Source organism: Vigna unguiculata, chromosome 1 (genome assembly GCF_037176805.1).
Source record: "Vigna unguiculata cultivar grain cowpea cultivar isolate G323 ecotype 2 chromosome 1, ASM3717680v1, whole genome shotgun sequence".
Taxonomy (NCBI): Eukaryota; Viridiplantae; Streptophyta; class Magnoliopsida; order Fabales; family Fabaceae; genus Vigna; species Vigna unguiculata.
The window spans coordinates 11088123-11099183 of record NC_140792.1 but is presented as its reverse complement, the minus strand read 5'-3'; the positions used below and the strand labels follow the sequence as shown (position 1 = coordinate 11099183).

Below are 11061 nucleotides of genomic sequence, written 5' to 3'. Positions count from 1 at the left end.
GTTAGTTCTCAAACTTAAGAAATGCGTAGATTTAGTCTTTTAACTAAATTTTGTTAAGTTTATTTGACGTTTCAATTACGTTTTATGATCATATTTAAGTTAACTTTGAAACGAAAATGTGTCAAAAAATATAAATAATTCAAATACTAACATGAAATGCTCTTGAAACGTTAGATAAGCTTAACAAAATTTGGTTAAAAGGATTAAATTCACACATTTCTAAAGATGAAGGATTAAATTGGTCAAAATTTTTAAAGAATGACTACTTCCAAATTTTACTGAAACTTGAGAGATGAACAACATATTTAACCCTTAAATAATTAATGAAACCAAAATACAATAAGTTTTAATAAGCATTTAATTTTACAAAAGTTCATAATATTAAATAAATTTTAACCTCAATAATCATTAAGATTGTTTTATTTTATTCAAAAGACAAAAATACTCAAAAATTTTATGCAACTATTATTTATAATTTCTTTGATGCAAAAAAAAAAATAAAAACAGTTAAATATTAAAATAATTTTAACGCAGTTGTATCTTTAAAATAATTACATAGTAAAATTTAATATCATCAAATTTAATAATCCTCCGTTGTTAATATTGTACGGTAAAATTCTATAATTAACTTTTTTATTCATCTCTTGGTTTAAATTTCTATTTTACTTTTAATTACGTAATAAAATTATTTAATGTTTTCTATATTTTTTAATATGATATTGATTAGTATTTTCATTATAAGCACTATAGTATTTTATTATTTAATTATTTTAACTTTAACTTTTATACATCAAATTATTTTTGTCCTTTAATTAAAGTAAAACTGAATTAATAATTATTAATGTAAAAATTCATTTGATGTCACATTTAACTATCAATTTTATTCTTATTAATTATACCTTAATTAATATTTGCACTCGTTAACCTTCTCTTTTCTAATTATACATATAGACAATTAATAAATTAATGAATGAAATAATAAATGAATTAATTAAATAATTAATTCAAATCTAATACATTCTCCTTGATTGCCTATATGATAAACAACATGCAACATCAAACAAAGCCACCAATTCATTTTCCCTCCCCTCCAAAGCAAAAGACTTTGAAGTTTTATGATGGGGAAGAGGGCAGTGTTAATAGGATGCAACTACCCAGGAACAGAGGCTGAATTGAGAGGGTGTGTTAATGATGTGTGGAATATGAAGAAGGTCCTCATCAACATATATAGTTTCTTAGAAAAGGACATCGTTGTTCTCATTGACACTCATCATTCCTACACTCAACCCACTGGCAAGAACATCAGATTGGCTTTGTCCAAGCTTGTTCGGGCAGCGAAGCCAGGCGACGTCCTCTTCGTCCACTACAGCGGCCATGGCACGCGTCTTCCGGCAGAGCCCGACGATGAAGACAACACTGGCTATGATGAATGCATTGTTCCAACAGATATGAATCTGATCACTGGTAGGTTAATTCAAATATTTCCTTAGCATATTGTGTTTTGATTAGGATGACAACTTTTGGAATTTATGAAATTTTTATATCATCCTTGTTTTCTTTGAAAAATATATATACTTTTTGAGGAAAGATTATTTTAACAGAAGTAAGAAGTCCATTAAAATCTTAACAAATAAGAAACCTTTGAGAAATTATTATATAATTAAAAATTATGTTTTTATGGCTTAATTAATTTTAACTGACATGAAATTAAATTAATTTATTTATTATAAAATTCGATGGAAAAACAATATAAATGTATAATTTGATGAGACTAATATGTGTTTATAATTTTGGTTATTTTTTATGATATATAGTTGAGTTTTGTTTGATTTAATTCAATAATAAACTGTAAAAGTTATCTTGTAACAGTCCAATTCAATAACTTTACACTAATAACTAAATTATTTCAAGTATAGCTCACACATCACATTCTCATATACCTTTTAAATTTTCACATCATGTCATTCATGCGTATTTTACCTCAACCCAAACTATCACATATCATTTATTTCAATTTGAAATGTTAATAATTTATCATTTGTTTGTTGTTACATTAGCATAATATTCGATTACAATATTTTCATTATGCATATCAAAACAATGACATGTATTTCTCTAACCACGTACCTTTAATTGCCAATCCCAACGGTCAAAATGAAGAACCATATTAGAAGAACTACCTGTCAAAATTTCAACTCGATCCAATGGTTAACAAAGCGAGAAACGTGATTTTACGAAAATAGACGAGAAACAAACAAAGGTTGCGCCTAGCAACCTACACTTAACGCCCAACGTCAGAAACCTCTTATGCTCATTGTCAAGTAAGTGTCTAGCAGTACCAAGTAGCACCCAACATTATGGACAATTGGGAAATCACTAACTTGTGAGTGCCCAACTGTCCTAAAGCAGTGTCCAATGCTCTTGACCTTTAGAGCTCACTAACTGGCTCCCACTAATTTTGTGATACCGCCCAACACTGTATCAATTTTCTTAGCTTTTGTTTTATATGTTCTAAATATAATTATACGTAAATATTTATTTAAAATGTAATTTTAATCAAAATGTAGATTTATTTATTACTTTTATGTAAGATAAAAATATATAACACATAAATATATTTCTTTTAGTAAGTTCCATATCGGAAAATGATAGTTTAACAAAGTTTTGTTTGAAAAATTTTGCAAACCATTTTTGGTAAAAAAAAAATGCTAAAATCTTATTGCTTTATTTTTGTAACTTTCATAAAATAATAAAAAAATTACTCTATTTAGTAATTTTGTCAACTTTGTCAAATAAAATGTTTGTCAAAATATAAGTTTTTTTTCATATTACCTTGAATGATTTTGCGGGAAGCCATGCTAACTTGTATTTTGTGTGCAACAGATGATGATTTCAGAATGCTTGTAGAATAGGTCCCAAGGGGTTGTAATATCACAATCGTTTCAGATTGCTGCCACAGTGGTGGGCTAATTGAAGCAGCAAAGGAACAAATAGGAGCCAGCACAAACGAAGAAGGGTACTTTTCAAACTCTCTATTTCACTTCAAAAACTTCCTTCATCGAAGCATGCACCAAGAACAAGAACAAGAAGAAACCATTATGAGATCTTTGCCTATCTCAACTCTCTCAAGCATACTTCAACAGAAAACTGGCAAAGACATAGAAATTGGGAAACTAAGGCATAAACTCTTCCACATCTTTGGGGAAGATGCAAGCCCCAAATTGAAAAATTTTTCAAATTTAGTCATGAACAAACTCCAACATGGAATAAGTGTTGAGAGTGGAGGGCACAAAATTGTTGATGTAGATGATCTTGCAAAAAAATTCTTTGAACAAAAGAAAAATTATGATGGTGATGAGGTGGAAAAACGTAGGGGGGTCACAAAAAAGAAACATGATGCGTCAATTAAGCGCAATATTTTGGATTGTGGGATTCTGTTGAGTGGTTGCCAAAGTGACCAAACTTCTGCAGATGCATGTCCTGCTGGGAATTCTAGCTCAACTTACGGGGCTTTCAGCAATGTGATTAGGGCTATAATTGAAGAGAGTGAAGGGGTAGTCACAAATCAAGAACTTGTTCTAAAAGCTAGAATGATACTTAAGAAGCAAGGTTTTTCTCAGAAACCTAGTCTCTATTGTAGTGACAACAATGTTAATGCTCCCTTTGTGTGTTGAATAGATGATTAGGAATTTGTGTGGCTTGGTTTAGTATGTCCATTAAACTTAAATGTGAGTAGTTAATTTAATAATAAATTCTTATGTTAATTATGTTAGGGAATTGCAAAGGTTAGAAGTGTTTCTAGTAATGATTATCACGTGTAATAGAATTCAATAATTATTGTTTGTAGTAGTTGTATTTAATGTTGTAGTTGAATGACCAAGACATAAAGGCCTATAAATAGTTCATGTACTACTCAAAGTATTTATAACAAGTCATAATACCAATGAGTATAGAGAGAAAAAGTGCTTGAGAGTTAGAAATACCTAGTTAAAAGCATTAAAAAAAGTGTGATCAAAGGACAACGAGTTGTACCGAGCTATTGATGAGTATAGCTTTGAGAAGATTGTAAGTGAAAAATATTCAAAAAGAAGCGCGAGACATTCTAAAGAAGACATACAAGAGGAATGATCGAATGAAACATGTTTGACTTCAAACACTAAGGGGAGATTTAGAGAGCATGAGGATGAAAGAGACTAAGGGAGTAGCCGAGTACATTTCTCAAGTTGAATCCAACAGTAAATATTGGACAATTTTAACAAATCCCTGTCAATACGATACTTGTTTGATACTATTACGCATCTAGCACACTTACTAGAATTGGTTTCTACTATAGCATATCATTATCTATCAACACTAAATTGTCTACTAGATATTGATGAATTATTTGCCTTCTTCTACATCTTTGGACAAAACCTTATGGTATGACCATCTTATACGATCCTTATCGAAAAGATGACGATCTTTTCTGCATTTGAATATCTTTTGTAAAGAACAATTAAAATAAGAGTAAAGAACGCGGAATAAGATAGAGATAGAATGCCCCACAATCTAGCATATTGCTAAGCAAAGGAAGATTTGCCACAAAGAGGTCCCTCTTTGATAAGAACCCAATCAAAAGAGTAGACACCACAATGAACGATAGATAAGTCAAGACACCACAATCCAATCCAGGATTGATAAGTCAAGATGCAACGATCGAGATTGATAAGTCTGATGAAAGTTTGCCACAAATCTCCATGTCTTTGATAAGAACTTAATAATCTTGACACCAGAAAGAACCCATTATTTGATAAGCCAAGGAAAATTTGCCACAAAGACCCTTGTATTTGATAAGAACCTTAAGACCTAAGCCAATAACCAAGAGAAATCTCTCTTTAATTAACTAATTTTATTAATGACTAAAAAGTGATTACAAATGTTGTAGACCTTTGTATTTATAAGCCTTAAAAGATAAAAGATAAAAGATAAAAGATAAAAACATAATAAAATATCAAAAGATGTCCAAAATATAAAAAGATATCAAGATATCAAAAGATATACAAAAATATCAAAAGATATCAAGAATATCAAAAGATATGAAAAAATATCCAAAAATATCAAAAGATAACAAAAGATAATAATAAAAAAGTATAAGCGGAATCATTTACATAATTAAATTTAATTATATAAATTATTCTTTAATTGTATGATTTTCATTTCTCATGTCCCTTTAATGCTAAAAGCTCCTCCTCAAGTTCTTCTTATATATTTAGGAGATAGTCCTTTATGACCATCCTTCTTGTAAAAGTAACATCTAATAGACAATGTAGTTCCACCATTGTTCGTCTTCGACTTTGACCTCCTCTACCTCCTATGTTATCGTTGGCAGACCTCTTCCCTTACTACAAAGTTATCTCCAACACTAGATGCCTTAACTTTAAACTTCTCTTTCATCTTTTTCAAGCTTTAAGAAATGTGGATCTTTTTAAGAGAGAGGAAGTCTTTCTTCCATACAACAAGGTTTGCTTGAAATGATCATGCATCTTAGGTAAATAACACAACATTAATAGCACATAATCCTCATAATCAATTTAAACATCAATATTCTCCATATTATGAATCAACAAATTAGACTCATACGCTCGTTAATTTCCTTTTCACTACCCATCTTATATGAATACTAATGGGAGCATCTTCAAGCGGACAACGAAAAATTAAGAAAATGATTAAATTTCAAGTTTTTTCAAGAGAAACTTGAAAATTCCTTTCTCCAAGAAAGGTTCCCTAGAGGAGAAAAGGAGAAGATTACTCATATTTAAGACCTTAAGAACAAGTCATGGTGAGTTTGCAAGAGGCAAAGGGCTTTATTTATAGATGCTCAACCTTATTACACTCCATACTAGAAAGGATGTGAGACTTAAACAACAAGCCAGAGTGCAGCTATAATAGAGCAATTGGACACCCCCTACTAAGCTAAACAAGCCTATATTTACACTAAAAGTGGCATATTCCACTTTATGCAGGATATCTAGTCTACATTCTCTTTTACCTTAGTGTTTGGCCGAAAAAATGAGTTCCTTTGGGGTTCTTGGTTGTTGAAGTGAGGCCCAAGAAAGAGACCCAACTAGGGCCAAACTGAGACCCACACATTTCTCTACGAAAATTCTACTAATTTACCAATCAAACTACACCTATGCAATTTGTACAAGACTAAGAAGAAGGAAGAAATATCCTAGTGTTCTGTTGTTCAAGCATAAAGCCTTCCTCCATGAGTCTTCATCTTCTTCTATACTCTTGACAAGGTTTATGGTTGGATGGTTTTCATCTAGTACAATGCTTGTTTCAAGTACATATAATTCACTAGAGACTCAATTGTGTACAAACACCCAAGCTTAATCAATGGTCTCATTGTGGTTCTCCTTCAAGACTTTCTTTGACACCTTGTAATTTAATTGAAGTGTTAATGAACTTCAATCTACACTCATAACATAAATTCACTAAGTTATAAAGATTGTAACTCAAGATTGTTTTCTTAGTGAAATCTCAACTCAACAAGTTTTCAATTGCCATGTAACATAAACAGTTCATCAAGGTTCTTACTTTTACAACAAATGACTAATTGTGAAACACACCTAAACTTAAAAAAAAAAAAAACACACACACACACATGAACAATAATTTTTTGTTATTGAGCTATTAAACATCTTCAAATAATCCAAGTTTAAGTAGACTCTAAGGGACTAGATGATTTATCTCACTACAAGAATGTTTTTGTTTAGCTTCCAAAAATTGTGTCGATCGTAATGACGATGCAAAGGGCGTCCACTTAACCAATGCAAAACGCACTTTACAAAAATTTAAGTGATTTTAGAAAAAGAAAATAAATTTACGCGATGAATTAATTAGGGTAGAAAAAAATTATTGATATTTTCGTTGGCTTAGCCTACCAATAATTCCAAAATTACTATCTTCAGATGGCTGACGCATAGTGCTATGATTGTTTGTGTCAGATGGCTGACGCATACATGACTTAATTAAAAGAAAAAAAATATTTATTAGGTTAAGTTATCAAGCGGGAAGATTTCAAAGTAAATTTCACGTTTCCCCCTTTCCAAATTTCACCTTTTCTTGCCTTTGTTTCTACCAAGTGAGGGTTTTCCTTTTCCTATGTCTACCACGAGTGCGAGAGCCTCCCTCTACGGGGTGAGGATTTTCTTTTTGCCTCTTTGTGCCATGACTGCGAGAGAAAATTTCTTTCTACCTCATTTCCTTGAGCATGAGCTTCAATAGCGATGAGCAATTGCTTCCCCTTTCTTTGCACGAGCTTCAATGGCACAAGTGAACCTTCAGCGAGCCACATTTCGTTCTCCCTTTCTCCATGACAACAACTTTTGAAGAAACTACAAACAATGTCGTGATTGTGAACAACGCCTTGAGTGAAAGACATCTTATGCGACAGGAGGTGATTGTGAGGCTTAGTTGGGAGGCGAAGGGGTTCACGATTTCTTTCCCACTAAAAGGATTTGTGAAGAGGTAAGTGATTGAAGCCCTTACATTGTTGATTAAACGTGATAAATGCATTGTTGACTTAGTAATCTTTTGGAACTGGTTTTTGAATTTGATATTCGTCATTAAGTAGAGATAAAGAACTATTGGGGAGCTGAAATATTGAATCTGGGGTGTGTAAGTGAGTTAGGTTTTGAATAACATTTTAAATGTATATTATTTGACTTTTGATGTCATTTTTCTCTTTGAATCAGGTGGTCCTGTGATTGGAATCATTGAGTGTTGGGGCTGATGCATGGACTTTGGATGGAGGTTAAATTTGTGTTGGCATCTACACAAGCAAGGTCAATTTTCTCTTTGGATAATAATTAACTTGTGTTTATTCATTAATGGTTGATACATTTATGTTACTCATTAGTTTTTGCTTTGGATTGATGCCAATTTTATAAAGTTATTGTTTATACATGAATGGTTGATTCATATATCTTCATCATTTACTGATTAGTTTTAACTTTGGATTAATGTAAATTTTATAAACTTTTAACTTCAAAATTTTTAGTCACTTTAAGACACCAAAATTGAAAATGTTTAGACCTGTCGCAACTAGAATCGCGACGGAACGGCTAACCAAAAAAGAAAAACGGGTTTAAAAAGAGATTTGGAGTCTCCACCATAGCTATTCTAGAAAACTATGGAAAACCATAAAAATAAAACAAGTCTGTGAAAAACCAGATTTTAGATCCAGGAGTCGGTTACGCGTAGGAAAGGTATTAGCACTCTACAACACCCGCCCGAGGGCGGTACCTTTAATTAAAAATGCAAAGTCGATGTGGTTTTCAAAACGTTATTTTTCCCCCAAAAATAATAAGACAAAAATGCTAAAAGAAACAAACAAGCCCAAAATACAAACAAAACACTAATGGATTGTGTGATCAGGAAAACTGGTGGTGTAGGAAGTAATCACTAGTGGCGTGAGTAGTGAAACATGGGGTACATGATCCTAATGATGGGAATGCACGGAGCATAAATGAGGGCCCAAAACTAACATGAGACATAGAGCGTGGGTTAACAACAATGGAGGTGTAGGAAGTAAATGACAGTCTAACCCAGAATAAACTTATATGGGTGTGAAAAACAAAACTAGGGTGCAGAGAACGAAATTGATCTGACCTAAGCCCTAAACTAAACCTAATTAATCTAACCTAATTGTGCATTAACCAAGAGGCAAGCCCTCTCCCTTTCGATGCCAAGGATCTGCTCACGGGTCACTGCCGCCAACACACCACCTTCACCTTTGCATCACCACACCACCGTGCCATGGGGATAGCTTATCGGCGGCGCCAATCGCCGCCGGAGACGTCGACCTCGTTCTTAGCGGCTCAACAACTTGTTCTCGCGCAGGCATCTAACCCCGAGAAATTGTCACCCCACTGCAACCATCCAACGACGTCGTAGGTGACACCGGTGTCCACCACGGACGTTGACGTCGAGAACCCAGAGATGTTCGACCTTCACTCTTCCTCCTCTCAGGCTCAACTCAGACGGCCTCCGCTTCAGCGCTCAGGGGCATTGTCGACAACGCTGATCAACCTTATCTCCTTCCCACTCTTTTTCATTTCTGATTGGATGTATGTGATCGGGGAAGATGAAACGTAAGAGCTTGGTTCTAGAATGGGGGTTTTGGTCCGGTGTGAATGGGGATTCCCTGTTTTTATTTTGGTTTTTTGTGCAGATTTGAGATGAAGATGGTAATGGGTATGCGTGGTAATGGAGGAAAGTGGTTTTGAGATTAGATGATGAGTATGAACGGAGGTGTTCTAATGGTCGAATGGGTGTGATTCTAGTTGTTTGCTTGTGTGTTCTGTTTGCAAGATGGAATGGTGCTGTGATGTTGAGGTGGTCCTTGTTTTCCTTTGGCTTTTATGCAGGTGAACGATGAAGATGTGGATGAACCAAAAATGCAGATAAAAAATGCAGGGGCTGAAGATGAAGGTTGGCAATGATGGAAACTGATGGTTGGGATTTGAATGGATTAAGTCGAGTGAAGGTATAACGGTTGGTGTGTGAAGGCTTGGTGGAAATCGGAACATGGAGAAGGAGAAGATTAAAGTAGTATGTTGATGGTGGCGGTGTGAATGACCGTGCATGGGTTCTACTTTTGGGTCTCCTGGTTCTCTGGTTTTGGTTATTTTGTGCAGATTGGAGGAATGGGGGATGAGGAATGAAAAAAAAAACATGTTCTGGTCACATGGATGTAAATATGCTATTGTGTATGTATTCTGGTTGTAGGTTGAAGTGGTTTGGTTCTGATCATTTTCTTTTATTCAGATGCAAGGCACAAGTATATGTAAATGGAGGTGACAACAAGTCCCATGAAATCAAGAATCAACAACCAATAGAACATAACACAATAACACATCACATTCGTTCAAGTGCATAACCAGTCACATACATTTTAACCCACATTTACGCAATCATTCAAAGATTCAAGTTGCGAACTTACCTCTTAGTGCTACTTAGTGCTACTTTCTCTCCTGCTAAGACTGCTTGTTTTTTCGGCCTCCTCGTTGCCTCTCCCGTGTTGTGGCTTTTTTTTCTTTTCCGTTCTCCTTTCAACCTTCTTGTTCTATGCTTGTTCTCCTCCCCTGCCCTTCCTTTTTTGTGTCCTCTTTTTAATCAGTCAATCTTCTTTTCTCTTCCCCAGGAGTTGTTCCCATCTTTCCATTTTTATTCATCTTCTGCATGGATATTTAAAAAATGGTGAAAGCATGCAGCCGAGACCATCTTTTTGCCACTCTACAATAGCCATACTGCCAGGACTGCTTGCCAAGGTTGCTGGTACTGCCTGCCAAGGTTGCTGGTTGACGATTGTCGTAGTGATACGCAAATACTGAAGATTTCCCCTTTCATGCAGAGACCCCAAAGTGTGTTGAAAGCAAAGAGTTGACTTTCACTAATGGGATCACCGGACCACAAATGAATTTCTTTTTGCTTTCTTTTCTTTTTTTCTCTTTTTTCATCATAATAATTCTTTTTGTGAAATTTCTAAATTATTTTTTTCTTCTTTCCCTTTTTTACACGTATTAAAAAGAAAAGAAAAGAAAATAATAATAATAATAAAGACAAACCAAAGAAATGAAGAGTAAAAAAAATAAAAATAAAAATAAAATAAAAAAATAAAAAAAGTCAAACTTTGTTTTCTGAACAAAATTGGATGATGACAGCTGCTCCTCTTTACTTAAATTTTTACTAGATAATATGAAATTTTGACCTTTCATAAAGGCACTGATTTTGTCCGGGTTTCAAAGAGGAAAGTGATTCGAACAGGTGCTATGGCTAATTCTGTGTAAAGGGTTAGGATAAGAAAAGAAAGATTTTGTCAATCCCAAGGAGAGGGTCTTGATGCGACATAGAAATCAATGGCCATTACCTCGTAGAGGACCCCGATGCAACAAAAAGGATTTAACCCTTCTTAAAAAGAGGGTCTGTATTTGGAAGGATTTGGCCAATCCCAAAGAGAGGGCCTAGGAATCAATCACCATTCTTCGAGAAAGGGTCTCGATGCGACAAAGTGGA

The 11061-nt window shown here is 33.9% G+C and overlaps 1 long non-coding RNA gene and 1 pseudogene across 1 annotated transcript; one reads left to right on the top strand and one right to left on the bottom strand.

Moving 5' to 3' along the window:
- The first annotated feature begins 1026 nt into the window (after positions 1–1026).
- LOC114182156 (metacaspase-6-like) lies at positions 1027–8350 on the top strand (annotated as a pseudogene).
- On the bottom strand, positions 1323–10311 carry LOC146888699 (uncharacterized). Its single transcript, XR_014993072.1, has 3 exons — positions 9989–10311; positions 2128–2180; positions 1323–1461 (listed from the first exon to the last, which is right to left on the bottom strand). It is a non-coding gene; the product is annotated as an uncharacterized LOC146888699 (long non-coding RNA).
- Between the last annotated feature and the right edge of the window lie 750 nt (positions 10312–11061).